The sequence below is a fragment of the Corylus avellana genome, chromosome 2, assembly GCF_965113065.1.
Source record: "Corylus avellana chromosome 2, dhCorAvel1.hap1.2, whole genome shotgun sequence".
Lineage (NCBI taxonomy): Eukaryota > Viridiplantae > Streptophyta > Magnoliopsida > Fagales > Betulaceae > Corylus > Corylus avellana.
The window spans coordinates 6983583-6997230 of NC_142491.1; the positions used below are offsets into that span (position 1 = coordinate 6983583).

At 38.5% G+C, this 13648-nt stretch overlaps 1 pseudogene; it reads left to right on the forward strand.

Annotated features, from left to right (window-relative positions):
* Positions 1 to 496: 496 nt before the first annotated feature.
* LOC132167436 (transcription factor MYB114-like) lies at positions 497 to 1304 on the forward strand (annotated as a pseudogene).
* The last annotated feature ends 12344 nt before the right edge of the window (positions 1305 to 13648 follow it).

Sequence of the window (13648 nt, forward strand, 5' to 3'; positions counted from 1 at the left end):
CATATTATCACACTTTTCATATTTTTAGATACTTTAGGCTAGTGATTCTGCTATTATATATATATATATATATATATATATATACACGTTTTAGATTACTTAACCTTAATGAAGAATTCTATTTACTCTCATTTTTTTTACTTTTATAGGTGACTTTTAAAATTGCAATTAAATCAAAATTTAATAAAAATCCAATTCATATATCGGATGATAATTTTAAAAGCAACCTTATTTAATATTGTTGGGAGAAACATATATTCCACTTTGCATTTTGAGCAATCTAAAACCGGTAGTTGATGTTCTGTACTACTTTTCTTGTCCCCCTAGCTAGGAAAGGTAGTTGGATTGACTTGCTGACTCTTCAACTCCTCCTTTAACACCACTAAATTAAATTCTCACTTCTCTCTCCCTCTCCTGCCTCTCTTCATCAGCAAGCTAGCAATATTAATTGTCTCTCACTGTCCCTAGCAGCAAAAATATCACCTCTCTCTCTCAAATGGCACCAAAAAATATTGATGGATCAGCTAAGAAAGTAGCACTCAACAAAGGAGCATGGACTGCAGAGGAAGATCAAAAACTCTCTCAGTACACTGAAATCCATGGTGCAAAGAGGTGGAAAACAATTGCACTTGAAGCAGGTTCATTACCACTTATCTTAAGATTAAACCTATATATATATATCACAAGGGAAAAAAAATATGTTTTTCTAACTTTAATTTATTTGATGATAGGTTCTCATGTTTTTTGCAGGTTTAAATCGATGTGGGAAGAGTTGCAGATTGAGATGGTTGAATTATCTAAGACCCAATATATATCAAAAGAGGCAACATTTCAGATGCAGAAGAGGATTTGATACTTAGGCTTCATAAGCTACTCGGGAACAGGTGAACATAGTTTTACTTGACTGCTATACAATTAGGATGACATATTTTTTCAATGTGAACGAAATCCGTGAATGTGTGAGTACATGTTTATTATACAGGTGGTCTTTAATTGCTGGGAGACTTCCCGGAAGAACCGACAACGAGATAAAGAACTATTGGAATTCTCATTTGAGGAAGAAAATAAATCAGAAGGAGAAAGTAGTGGTGTCAGCAGCCCAAGAGATCAACATTTTGACACAGGAAACCTGCACCATCACTCATGCGGACGTGGAGGGTGCTAAAGGAAGTGGGACCTCTGCAGGAAACCTTGACATGAACACCTTCTTTGACTTCACCATTGATGGATCATATGGTTTAGAGTGGGTGAACAAATTTCTTGAACTCGACGAGGATCCTTGGCTCACTCATTATCAAAGGTGAGCATTAATGTTATATATATGGGAATAATAATTGTTGTTATCTCCTTATTCATGAAAGAAAAGGAAAAGAAAAAGAAAATTCTCCTAGAAAACAAGCCAGGACTGAAACTCAGACCAAAAGAAAGCAGAATTGTGCTGGATATTGCTTTTTGTTTTTGTTTTGGATAATGACATTTCTATAACAACGACAAAAACAACCAAACAAAGCTGTACAGAAAAAATCTGAATCTTATGAGATTCAGGCTAAAACATCTACCGTACCTTAACGACAAAGAATCAATATAATTGCAAAACCACAAAGGAAACAGCAGACAAACAACTTTACAACCCTCAAATCAGAACATCGAAAGAAAGCTTAAAAGACATAAAATAAAATAAAAAAGAACAACAATTAAGAAAGACAACAATATTATAGTAATATGAAGAGATCTCTAGGAAGTTTTACGTAAATATATATATGAAGAAATTAACGTCTATCATGATCATCAGCCAAATGCATGCATGGCAAGCCTTACATATATGGCGAAGTTCCTTTACGTATTTCAAGAGGAGCTCAGTTTACATGGAATCAACGTAAAAAAAGATGAGCTTTCTGTAAACTATAGAGCAGGGATTTAGTCAATGAAAAATGCTCCATCGATCTTTACATATATCACTACAAAAATACTAATTTTTTCCCGACTTAAGTTTTCTGACATGTCAAGTGGTCTGACACGTCAGAAAAATTTTGACACGTCAGAAAATTTCTTGACGTGTCAAAATTAACACGACAATAATTTAAAAATTATTAAAAAATAATAATTTTTCTTTTTTTTAAAAAAAAAAATTTCTGGATTTTTTTTTTCAATTAAAATATATATATATTTTTTTAATTTAGTTCACCGGCCAGTACCGTTTCTCCATTTTCTCCCAGCCAACTCTCTCCCTGCTCTTCTTTTCTCCATTTTCTCACTCTCTAGCTCTCTCTTCTTTCCTCCATTTTCAAAACCCAAACCCAAAAAATCTTCAAAAAATTAAAAACCCAAATCAAAAACTAAAATCAAAAAATCAAATTGAAAAATCAAAAGCCCAAACGTCAAACCCAACAAATCTTCAAAAAATCTTTTTATCTTCTCCTTTATTGTTTTTCTTCTTCTTCTGCTTCTCTTCTCCTTTTCTCTTCTTCTTCTTCTTCTTCTTCTCTTCTTTCTCTCTTCTCCTTTTCCTTTTCTTCCCTTTAGAGGGAGCTGGCCGGCTGTTATATGCAGAGAGAGAGAGAGAGAGAGAGAGAGAAGAGGGAGATTGAGATCGAGAGAGAGCTCATGAGTCTGGAAATAAAAGAAAAGGGATGAAAGAAGTTGAATAAATTAAAAGAATTATAAAGGGAAAGAAGAATAAATAAAGAATATACAGGGAATAAAGAATAATAAAAGAATAAATTAAGGGAAAAGAAGAGGGAAAATGAGGGAAAAAAGTTGAAAATCCCGCCCAATTTTTTAGTGACGTGCCAACATTTAACACGTCAGAAATAAACCAGATTTAAAATATATATATATATATATATATATATATATAACATGATATAAAAAAATAATAAAATAATAATAATAATAATAATACTGACATGCTGAAACCAGCACGTCAGAAATGGACCATATATATAAATAAAAATAAATGAAAATAAAGAAATACTGACGTGCTGTTTTAGCACGTCAGAAATATTATATATATACACCTGATATTAAAAAAAAAAAAAAAAAATTAAGAAATACTGACGTGTTAGTTTTAGCACGTCAGAATATATAGAATTAGCAGTACGAAAAAACATAAGTGTAACAGTACCCCTACCTTAAACCCTAGCTTTTATTCAAATTTGTTTTAAAAACGTGCATTTATTATGGTGTTTTAAATGCTATCAAATTCAACTAGGAAAGAAAAATATGTTATCAAATTTCAAATCGCACGTTAATTAGTTGAGCTAGCACAATTTTTATTAAAAAGTACTTCTTACAAAATTGCTTAAAGGAATCTTATCCCTTTTTGGAAAGCATTGAAGTAAACTTTTTTGCTTACTACACTAGTACGTTAAACATGTATAGTGATTTTAATTAAGGGCCAAGAGTTTTAAAAACACCAAAAACCATGCAACGTAGGATATCAACCTCCCTAAAAACATGCATACAAACATTCTAAGAACCAAAAACACCTAATAACCGACCAGTACTATCATATATATATATAACACACCATTTTGCAAAGAGCCAAGCTTATCAATTCCTCTCTTTGATTAAAAGAATTGCATTCTTGCAAGTGTTTAAACTCTCTTCCTTTTCTTTAAAAAAGTTACTGATTTTAATGTTCAAACATGCACATCATGATGATATATAGATTATGCCCCAATAAGGATGAGCTAGCTAGTATGGTTGTTTTACTTACATTTGGATGGTAGGAATAGTTAGAACATATGGATCACACATATGATATCAACACACAAAAGTGTAAGTGAAAATTTCAAATTTTATAGGCACTGATTATTAGCAAAACAAAAGTGTAATCTTGTTCTATGATGTCTTAGGGGGACTAATGTTTGAATGAGTTTTAGGTATAGTTTTAGAGGTTCTGCAGTAAACTTAGAATTTCTAAGTTGCCAGCAACGGTGATAAAGATTAAAAAGTTTATGTGCATGCCCAGAAATCACAAACTTCAAGCTAATGTTATTTGTTATTGCTTATTAATAGTTTTTAGAATTTAATTGGGGATTTCATAGGCTCGGGCAAAATGAGAATCTAGATTAGCTCATGAGTTGTAGAGCATAATATTCAGAGAGAGACTTAGGAAGTTAGGATATACATATCTCATGGGATTTTACAAATTTAGTGAGGAATTTAGTCCAAAGAGTCAAGTTAAAAAAACTGGGTTGATGCAATTTGGAGTTAAGGTGAACTAATTATGAATTTTTGAAGCAGCAAAGGTTTTATTGTGATAACGATTTTTAGTGAAAACAGATTATTTTATAACTTGGGTTTTATGGCTCATAACGTAATAATTTTTAGATATGTGGTAATTAATTACCTCTCATATATACATCATTATGTTTTGCCACGCTGAGTGCACCTTGGTTAATCAGGTGGCTCAGATTCATTCACTTCGTGGCCGCCACGAGCATGATCAGAAAGAGTTCTTTCAAATTATGCCAACCCCATCGTGTACATGGGACGTACAAGAGAAAATTTAAGAAATATACCTACATGTTTAAACAAAGTAAATTTGCTCTAAGGGAATTTTAGAAAACGATTTAAACAAAAATGAATTTATATATATATATAAAGTGTTGAGATCGAAGAATTGAAGTAATATATAATGATTTTCATGCGATTTTAAAGAGCAAAATTTTTTAAATATACTATTTTAAAGAATATGAATTTAACTAAACTATTTTCTTAGTTGGAAATTTTACTTACTAAGGGTTTTTTTTTTTTTTTTTTTTTTTTCAGTTTATGAGCAGCATGCATTAGGAGGCTATGCCGGGACGGAGGCTTAAGAAATCATTATAGTTAATCTCATCAAACCTGTGTTTATTTTGAATACGTGCCCTAGCACGTACCTTATATTTTTATGAATAATTAGACACTATTTCCTTGACATGAATTTAATTCAACATTTAATATTTGTAATGGTAACCTTATGATGCTTTGCGTCTTTGATGGCAGTTGTTGACATGCCTAATCCTAACGGCCGGAGGCCCTAAGACAAGGTAGGCTTTTATTTTTTATTTTATTTTTATGGTAAAAAAAGAAAAGTATCTAACAAAATAAAATAAAAGAACAAGAGATAGGAAGTGAAGAGGGATTAGGGAGGTTTATGCTTAAGGGGGCCACTAATATTGAGAAGGGAGGAAATGATAATGCATTGGGAGATCATCTAAATACATGCTGAGGAGAGAAGTGTTGATACAACATTCAACGAGTCTCCCTCGAGGGAGACTATGATTATGGTTTGTAGGCAAGAAACAAGGGTTTTTCTTTTACTTATGTTCCGTTTGTTTCACCGTAAAATTATTTTCGAAAAATGTTTTATGTATTTTTGGGTGTTTAGTATGATGTAAAATAATTGTCAACGGAAAATATTTTCGCTTTGATAGAAAATTCTTCTTTAATTTTCGGAAAATGACCGGTTTTCATTTTTGAAAACCCTAAACCATTTTTCGAGTTTGAGCATCTCATGCTCAAATCGACTGACCCTACCAGGACCCTGCCGAGATTTGATCGGGACCCGCCCGAGACCCCGTTAGGACTCGCTCGGGACCAGATCGGACCTACCCGAGACCCGCCAAGAGTTGATCGAGACTTGCTTGGGACTCTACCAGACCTACCTAGGACCTCGCTGGGACTTGCCCAAGACTTGCCTAGGATCCCCCGAGACCTGACCAGGACCACGCCGGGACTTGACCAAGACCCGCTCGGGACTTGACCGGGACTCACTCGAGATCCCGATGGGACTTGACCGAGACCCCGTCGGGACTTGACTGAGACCTACTCGGGACTTTGTCCAGGACCCCGTTGGGACCCGACTTCGGAAAATATTTTCGGTGAAAAACATTTTCCTAGAAAATGATGTCTTAGAAAACATTTTTTTCGATATTTAGCATGTGCGAAAAATTAGGCAGGGTCCCTGGAAAATGATGTCTTAGAAAACATTTTTCGATATTTAGCATGTGCGAAAAATTAGGCGGGGTCCCAGTCGAGTCCCCGATGTCGGAAAATATTTTCAACTGAAAACATTTTCCTTCAATTCTCATACATAATCAAAGACAAAGGTCCACTGATGTCTGTAATTGTTTTTTTTTTTTTAAATATATTTTTTTTGTTGGAAAATATATCAATCTCATTCATTGATAACACGAGTATAAAGCTTTAATAACACAGAGCGAAAGCTCTGAAGCAACCATAGTCGAAGCAACGAGATTACAAGCGTTAAAGATGACGTATTACATTCCAAACTCTAGCAAGCTGCTAACCAACGACTAATCATCATATTAAAATAACAGATCTGTGTCACATAGACTCCATCCAATGCATATGTAGCTCTTATTCCTTGACCCTAGAGCAAAAAACCTCATGTCGAAACGCATCCTCCTCGACCTGAAAGCCAAGAAATCGATCACATCCACAACCCAAGGGTCTGGACCAAAAGCAAATACTTTGAAGAGCATCAAGTAGGCAGATCAAGAGAGGACAGAGCCTTATTAGAAGCAACAAACACAAATACAAGGAAAAACAGGAAGGAAAAAAAAATAGGGAAACTGAAAAAAACAACAAAAAGGAAATACAACCAAAGGAAACAACAGAAAAACATTCTCTGCGGATGATGACAGCCGGGAGGAAGCCAATCGCGTGCTAGCCGGAAACTAAAGCGGAAGGTGGCGTTGAAAGCTCATCACGGGGGGACGCATGAAAAGACCGGCGGCAAATGGTGGGCAGCAAAGCAAACGTGGAGAAGATCGACGGTTCACTCAGAACCGAGGGGAGAGTTTGAGTGAAACCCCAAGGGCGGCACCCACACAGAGTGTCAAACAAGCAAAAAACCAAAACAAACCAACAGGAAATAAAAACACCAGAACACGATAGAACCGCGGCAGAGGCGATGGACTCGAGCAGAGCCGGAGAGCCAGGAGGAGGGATTCACGTCGATCCAAGAGCCTAGTCAGATTCTACAGAAAAACAGAGGAGATGGCAAGGCGACGAGATGATGGGGCTGGGCTTTAAGACGAAGAGAGGGGTTGAGTAAAAAGGAGGAGAGGGGCTGAAGAAACGGGACACAAGAGGGGAAAGGGGCGGAAAAGAAGGGGGGAAGCACTGTACAAAAAGCTAGGGAGCATCAGGTAAATTGACTAGCACAAAAGGGTTGGGGGCTCCCATCTAGACGGCGCTCACACGTACAACGCAGGGACTAGGGTTTTTTGGGAGAGACGCGCAATTTTTAAAAAATAATTATAAAACAATAAAAGGCACATGGAGATTATTGGTGTAATAATCTTGATCCTCTTTTATTAAGGTATTTGTAAATTTAGTTACTAGTTACTTGGGATTTTACTTTTTAGGAAAATTGTAGGCTCAGTTTAGTAATGAGAATTGACCACTGTGTTAATCCGAATTGATACAAGGGGCGTAAATGATAAATATATAGGAAAAGAATCCTCTCCGTTTTTTTTTTTTGTAATAATCATCAGATTTCATTTTGTATTCAAGCAAATCAACATATAGTCAGAGCAGATTGCTCTGAAGCAAGAATCTCAGAAATACAGTCAGGGGACTTATGAGTCCACGTTCTGTCCAGAGTCTGCATCGTAGAGAACCGTGCCAACCCATGCGCAGCTTGGTTAGACTCTCGCCTGACGTGGTTCATTTTCCAGCAAGGGAAATGCTAGAGGGCAGTGCGTATATCTTCAATTAGGTGACCTCTTCGGCTCCAATCTGGAACATCAGACAGCACAGCCTCAATGACCACCTTTGCATCCCCCTCCAAACTTATTTGCATGAGACCCAGATCACGCGCCAAATGGAGGGCCAAGATGGCTGCTGACGCTTCAGTAGCTGCTGGCTTAAGGAGACCAACCCACATGGGGCTCCTCGTTGCCTGTAAGTTCCCTTGATGGTCTCGAATCACAACGCCCAACCCAGTCCTCCTAGTTTCCTTTGCAATCGCAGCATCCCAGTTCACTTTGTACCAACCTGGCCTTGGCGCCATCCATCTTTCTATAACAGCACCATCTTCCTGAGCACTGCTCCGTATTTCCCCTGCCCGAGCCTGTGGAAATCCTTCAACACATTATCTGAAGCCTTGAGAAGGGAATTGGGATGTGAAAATGAGCCTTCATACAGATATTCATTCCTCTTTAACCATATCCTTCTGGCTATCATAACAAAACTCTGAAACTCCTCAACATTACATTTCCTCAACATCTCTTCTGTAACCCCTAGAAAGTCAGCATCACCAAATGAGCTTTTTTGGAATTTAATAGATCCCCCACTCCATACATCTTGAGCTGATGGGCATTGCCAGAGAATGAAAAACTCTTTCAACTTCACATCCACAAATGGGACAGCTGGGGTTTGTGATTACCTTTCTTCAGAACAAATTCTCACTTGTTGGCAGAATATCTTGACATGCACGCCAAAAATAAACCTTCTCCACGTGTGGAATCTGCAACTTCCATAGAGCTTTCCAGACCGTGCTAATATTCTTCTGAGAAGAACACTCTGCCACCTACGAGGATTCCAATTGTTTTTGGATATGATATGTCAGGGGCGGACCCACGTTTTGTGTTGGGGGGACGAATCTCCCCCCAAAATTTTTTTCAACCCCTCTTATTAGGGGCTTAGAAAGAAAAAAAAAAAAAAAAAAAATCCAGATTTTAGAGGTTTTCCAAAATAAGTGCCCCCCAAAACATTTCTTTGTATATATTCACTCAACTTCGTCCCCCCAAAAGTTTTTTCAACCCTTCTTATTAGGGGCTTAGAAAGCAAAAAAAATCCAGATTTTAGAGGTTTTCCAAAATAAATGCCCCACAAAACATTTCTTTGTATATATTCACTCAAGTGATTCTCTTTGGACTCTATTCGTTCCAGCCTCTGCTCCTCTGCAGCATTCAAGACAGCAGTGAATGACAATCCTCCTCCTCCTCTCTCTTTTTAATCTCATTCAATATTCATTTCACTTCTTGAAATTTAGGGAATTAATTTTGTTGGCACCTTGGCACATAAACTAATGAACGACGGATCACTCAGTGAGAACACTCATTTCAATGGTTCAAAGATCTTAGAAGATCAACTCCTCATTATTACCACCACTCACGTCCATGTAAGTTTGTCCCCCCAAATAACAAATCCTGGTTCCACCCCTGTGATATGTGCTATTGACTAAAAAGATTCCCCTTGCAGTACCCCTCCATATCAACTTATCTTCTTGATTAGTGTGACTAATGTGAATCGATTGTATCAAAATTTTCTCCTCTACCGAAAATAGAGAAATGCTAAAGGCCCAACTTTTTTGCCCAACAAAAGTCCAACTTTTGCCTTATTTTTTTTTTAAAAAAAAAAAATTAAAAATTAAAAATGGAAAAAATGTCTGAAGTAACTCTATCTATTTTTGGCCTTTCTTTTATTTAGTATTTTTTTTGTTTAAAATGAAAAATGGTATTTTTCTTCATAATAATGACATTTTCTTAATAAAAAAAATGACATTATTATGAAAAAAAAAACTATTTTTCATTTTTTTTAAAATACCAAATAAAAGAAAGACAAAAAATAGATAGGGTTGCTTCAGACATTTTTTATTTTTTATTTTTTATTTTTTTAAAAAAGGCAAAAGTTGGACTTTTGTTGGGCAAAAAAGTTGGGTTCCTATCATCCCTCACGAAAATAATTGGTCCAGTAATTGTTGCTTCCACACATGCCCAGCTTCATCAATCAATTGGCTAACAGTAGCTGACGGGTCAAGCATAGTTGGAGGAGATTGCACCCGAAAAGTGGAGGGGTTAGGTAGCCACCTATCCTTCCATATTCTCGATTTTTTTCCATTCCCAATCCTCCACACCAAACCCTCCCTAATCAGTGCACAAGAGCTCTGAATGCTCCTCCAAGCAAAAGATGGCTTCTTTTGTAATGAGGATTCAACGATCGAGCAATCTGGGTAGTGGCTTCCATTATGCGAGCCACTAAGCTATCCGGTGTAGTCCACATCCTCCATACCTGTTTTGCCAAAAGTGCTTTATTGAAACAAGCAAAATCACGAAAGCCCATTCCTCCACATGCCTTAGACACCCCCATTTTACTCCAACTCATCCATGCAATCTTCCTATCCTCTCCCTTATTTCCCCACCAGAATCTTCGCATAAGGGAATTAATTTCTGCACACATGGATTTTGGAAAAAGGAAAACACTCATGCAATAAGATGGAATTGCTTGGATTATCGCTTTTAAAATAATTTCTTTCCCTGCTTGGGAGAGAAATCTTAATTTCCAATCTTGTAGCCGTTTTCACACCCGCTCCGTTACGCTCTTAAAAGCTTTAATACGGGAACAACCCACCAAGGCTGGCAAACCCAAATATTTGTCGTAGCTATGTATTGCTAGGATCCCTACAAACTCCAATATGTTTTCCTTCTCACCCACCGGGGCATTTTTACTGAAGAAAATCGAAGTCTTGTTGCTATTCATTTTTTGCGCCGACGCGTCTTCATAATTTCTCAAAATGGCTGACAGATTACTCCATTATGCAAGAGTGGTCCTGCAAAACAATAAACTGTCATCTGCGAAAAAAAAGATGGTTGATCTTGGGTCCCCTCTTTGATGTCGGCACCCTAAATAAAAGTCCCTCCTTATTTGCACTGGTTACCATGGAACTCAAAACCTCAACACATATAAGGAAAAGGTAGGGCGAAATTGGGTCTCCTTGCCTAATGCCTCTCGTGGGATTTATATGCCCACAAGGTTCTCTATTGATCAAAATCGCATAATGGGCCAAAGAGACACACATCATCACTAATCGGATCCATCTCTCATCAAAGCCCATTTTCCTCATCACCGCCTCTAGAAACCTCTACTCCACCCTATCATAAGCTTTACTCATATCTAGCTTAACCGACATAAAACCTTTCTTTCCCCTCATTCTGGTTTGCATTGTATGAAGGGTTTCATACGCTGCCAAAATATTATCCGCAATTAATCTCCCCGGAATAAAGGCACTCTATGTCGGGAAAATAATATGTGGGAGGAATTTTTTGAGCCTATTAGCTAGGACCTTAGAAATCAACTTATACAATACTTTACAAAGACTAATGGGCCTAAATTCAGTCACACATTCCGCATTCGTAGTCTTTGGGATAAGGGCAATATGAGTCAAGTTCAAATTAGGCGGTATAAAACCAGAATTGAGAATATCAAGTAAACCTTTACATACCTCCTCTCCCATGACTGCCCAATTTTGTTGAAAAAAACAAGCGTTCAACCCATCCAGTCCGGGAGCTTTTAGTGGCGCCATTTGGTATAAAGCTTTGCTAATTTCATCCATAGTAAAGTCATCCATTAGCTCAGCATTCATGCTATCCGACACACGCGTTTCAATATGTTGCAGACACGAGCCCAAGTCTCCTTCCCTATGAGCTATAAATAAATTGGTAAAGTAATCAACAAAGGCCGTACCCAATCCATCCGAAGACTCCCACCACTGCCCCTTCTCATCCATAATCCTTTTAATTCTGTTTTTTCTCCTCCTTGATTTGACATAAGTATGAAAATATTGTGTATTCCTATCCCCATACTTGAGCCAATCCACCTTAGCCCTTTGACGCCACCAGAGATCCTCTTTTTCCAATTGGACTTGAATTTCACGTTTAAGTTTGGAGATTGCATCACTGTTCCCCATCTCCTCATGGCCTTGCATATTGGCCAATTGTTCTCTTATACGTGCTATGGACCCAACCTTGGGCTCTTGTAATGTATCATTCCATTGTCTAAGTTTCTGCATGCATGCAGAAAGCGGACAATATTGTGTGTCATTAAGGTGTGGTGTTACAAAATAGTATCAGAGTCATTGCCCAGCTTGAGATGGGGGGAGCGTGCACAAGCCCATGAAGGTCGCTAGCGGGTGCTCGCTGGGGCGGACACCAAGAATGGGCAAATCCCATGAGGGTCGCCAGCGAGGATGGTTGGTCCTAAAAGGGAGTGATTGTGACGTCCCACATCGCCTAGGTATGGAGATGGGGATGTGCTTAAATGTATACTACACCCTTAATGACAACAACGCGTTTTAAAGCCGTGATGGTGTGTCACTGGGGTTGGATGCTACAGTTCCCCATTTCCTCATGGCCTTGCATATTGGCCAATTGTTCTCTCATACGTGCTATGGACCCAACCTTGGGCTCTTGTAATGTGTCATTCCATTGTCTAAGTTTCTGCATGCATGCAGAAAGTTTACTTTCTAGCCCATCCCACCCTCTGTTTTGTGCCCTTGGTTGCGTCCAGAACGTCTTTATCACGTCTTTACACCCATCCTCCAATGCCAATCCAGCTTCATATCGGAATTGCATAACTCCGTTTTTTCTCTGAATTATTTTTTTAAGGGACAAAACTAATGGGGCATGATCCGAGGAAACAACGGCTCCCACCGACACCACAGCCTCAGGGAATAAAGACCTCCATTCTAGATTGGCCACTCCTCGATCAAGCCACTCCTTAATGAAGTCCTTCCCTTCTCGACAATTGCTCCATGTATATTTAGGTCCACAATAGCCCAAATCGATCAAATTACAGTCCTCCAATATTTGGTGGAAAGCTTGCATATGACTCTTTAGCCTCACACTTCCCCCCCCCCCCCCCCCCCCAATTTTTTAGTTCCATTCAGTACTTTGTTAAAATTACCAATGCAAATCCATGGAGAAGGAGCTAGTCGGGCGAAATACTTGAGTAAAGCCCACGCCTCATGTCTCTTGGAGGTCTCGGGGTGGCCATAGAACCCCGTAAATCTCCAAACTAAATCAGCCTTGGGTCCGTTTATAATAGCATTAATATGCCTGCTACTGAAATTTTGGACTTCCACCTTGGCATCTGCTCCCCACAACAGTCCCAACCTTCCACTTCTCCCTACACAATCCACCACAAACATATTAGAGAACCCCAATTTGAGTTTAATATTTTCCATTTTCGTTCTTCGCAATTTGGTTTCCATGACAAAAACTAGGTCAGGTTTCTTTTCCTTCACCATCAGGCAAAGGTCTTGAACTGTCCAGAGGTTCTCAAGCCCCTAGCAGTTCCAACTAAAAATAATCATTGCGGTCGACAGGGCTGAATTTCAACCTCCGCCAATCCCGATCCATTTGTTGAGCCAATTTCGAGCATAGCCTTCTGTCCTTTCTTTGATGTCCCCACCTGCCTCACTTCCCTACCAACTCCTTTCTTTTGATTCTCTCCTTGTGTCCCAAGAGACTCCTCCTCTGACTCTTTCAGCTATTCCCTCTCTTTACGTTTCCACGTCATCATCGCCTGCATTGCATTTGCATTGGCAATACCCCTTGGTTGGTTGCTGCTTGCTTGGGCCTCCTTGACATTTTTTTCTATGTGAACAAATCGCAGACCCTTATAGACTCCTCCAGGACAAGGTTGTTTTTCTCCAGTCCCATCCAAGCCCACACTTTTCTTTGGGCTTGCGCTCATCCTCCGTTGACCCTTAGGCCCCAAAGCCCCAATGTTTTCTTGGCGCCTGTCTTGTGCATTAGCCTCCGCCCACATGCCTACCTTAAAAGCTAAAGGATCTTCAACTTGACTTTTGGTTCCCATATTTTCAAATTGGACAGGATCATCCTTCCTA